Consider the following 2,829-nt stretch of genomic DNA (forward strand, 5'->3'; position numbering starts at 1 on the left):
GCACAAAGGAAAAAAACTATATAAAAAAATTTGGGGCGCTGCCCTGTGTGCCTGCTAGGCCACGGGCGTGCAATTTCTGGCCCACAAGGCCCAGCAGGCTCACAGGGCAGCGCGCCGTAGTTAGGCCCAGAAGCCTGCTTTATAGAGGAGTTCGAAAGGGCAGCCGCGGCTGGGTTTATAAACCAGTGCGGCTGCCCTTCGCCCGGCGAGGTGGGACTAAACTTTGTGCATCGCGGGTGGCAGCGCACAACCTTTAGTACCGGTTGGTGGCTCCAACCGGTACTAAAGGGTGCTCTTCCTGCCTCTTGGCCTGGCCAAAGTTGGCCTTTAGTACCGGCTGGTGGCTCCAGCCGGTACTAAAGGCCCATCCTATATAAGAAAACACTTCAAAAAAATTAGTTTCTCATATGCTTCTTCTCATCTGTCCTGTCGCCCGCCGCCCCCGTCGCTGCCCCCGTCGCCGCCCTGTCCCCGTCCCCGTCCCCGTCGTCGCCGCCCCGGCCGTCCCCGTCCCCATCGCCGCGCCGCGCCCCGTCGTCCCGTCGTCCCCGCCCGGCCCGTCCCCGTCCCCGTTGTCGCCGCCCCGTCCCCATCCCCATCGTCCCCATCCCCGTCGTCACCATCCCCGTCGGCACCGCCCGTCGCCGTCCCCGTCGCCGCCCCCGTCGCCTCGCCTCGCCGGTGAGATCCTGCCCCGGCCGCCATGTCCACACACACACATTGTTTTTTTAGTTTTTTAGTTATAAATTTTTGTTATAGAAATTTTTATGTTTTTTATTTATAGAAATGTTAAAATTTTTATGTTTTTAGTTATAGAAATATTAGAAATGTCAGTTATATATAAATGTTATAAAATTGTCTACTTTATATATTTTAGTAAGAAAATTAATAGAACTAGTTTATTTTTAGTAAATTCTTAGTTGAATTAATAGAAATAGTTATTTTTAGTAAGAAAATTTAGGTATATGAGATTTGATGATCTAATCAAAATACTATATAGAACTACCTACTTTATTTTAGTAAGAAATTAATAGAACTAGTTTATTTTTAGTAAATGCTTAGTTGAATTAATAGAACTAGTTTATTTAGTTGAATTAATAGAACTAGTAAGTGTTTAATGTTTCACCTATATATGAACATATGTTAGATATTAATGTCAAATGTTAAATGAATTAGATATAAATTATATGTTAGATATATATTTAATCTAGTTATATGAGATTTGATTATCTAATTAACATTTTATTATATAGAACTAGCTACCTTATTTTTAGTAAGAAAATTAATAGAACTAGTTTAGTTGAATTAGTTGAATCAATTAGTTGAACTAGTTAGTTGAATTAGTTGAGCTATTTTATTTAGGTATATTTTTCGTAAGTGCTTAGTTGAATTAGTTCAATTAATTAGTCGAACTAGTTGATTTAACATAACTAGTTGAATTAATAGAACTAATAATTGTTTAATGTTTCACCTATGAACATAGGAATGTCGTCTGACGACGAACACGATTTTATTATGTGCGAATACTGCGAAGACCAGCGCGTCCTGTGTGGCAGAAATTTTCTAGTTGATGATAGACGCTTCAGCATCAAGCTGGATAAGAACTTCGAAGTGGATACAGTAAGTCACAACAACAAGTCTTTTTTCGTAATTAAGCATGACTTATGCTTCATTTGCTTCAACTTTTAATTTTAATTTTTCACTATTCTACTAGCGTATGCCCTGCCATGCAAGAATTTTTGTCTTGGATAAGATAGGTTTCAGTCCTAACGAAACTATGGAGGTAAAAAGACTTTACTTGAAGACCGAGCATGGTTATACCTTCAACGTCAAATTATACAATGCAGACACATACACCTATTTTGAATGCAAAACTTGGCAAGCACTATGCAAGGTTTATGCATTTGAGACTGATATGGTTATCACCTTTGATATTCGTCTGGAAGATGATATCGAAGGTAATAGAGACATCTGGGTCGATGTGCAGACGCCTCCAGTTCTACCATTATGTGAGTTTCTCAACCATATTTATGTCTTCGATATAGGATTATTTGAACCAGTTGAATAATTAATAGATCTCAATTTATATTGATAGCTTATTTCCAATCAAGCAAACATGTCCGACGCTTGGTAGACAGGACCGTCCACTGTCCCGGGGCTGAACTAAACTGCGAGGAGACAAGTCGTTATGTTTCATGGCTTGAGGATCTTGATGTTGTCAAGACAAATTTTTTTCCTGCACTTAGAAATGTTATTACTCAAAACGTGCGACCAATAGTGTTCATACTTAACTACGGTCACATATATTTAGGAAAGATGGTAAGATTTCTACTATTTCTCCTCAGTGCATCTTTTGCATACATTATTTTTTTAAGCTAAACTTCATTGCTAAGTATGTTACTATACGATGTTCTTCAACAGGGACTCCCGATGAATGTTGTGCCTGATTGGATCGAGACTAAAGGTACCATGAATATTGTTAGCTTACGGCCAAGATATCCTACAATGCACTTTAGTGCATTCAGGATTTCTAATAGCGAGGAATGCTTAATAGTAAAAGACTGGAGCAAAATTGTGAACGATCGCAGAGAAGTACTAGGGGGCAGCAATCAGAAGCGCAACCCACGATTAGGAGACAGGTTTATCTGCATGCTCCAATATGATGAATCAGGAAAGCTATACATGTTCTATGCTATTTTACCTGAGAGAGAGCAGCAGGGGTGATTAATTAGCTAGTTCATGCTCTTAATACTTGTCCTCTCATGTCCGTGTTCTTCGTCCTGAACTTAATCTCAAAGAGTGATTTGCTTTTGTGGTGTTATGAACGCT

Source organism: Triticum urartu, chromosome 6A (assembly GCF_056163025.1).
Source record: "Triticum urartu cultivar PI428250 chromosome 6A, HENAU_Tu73, whole genome shotgun sequence".
Lineage (NCBI taxonomy): Eukaryota > Viridiplantae > Streptophyta > Magnoliopsida > Poales > Poaceae > Triticum > Triticum urartu.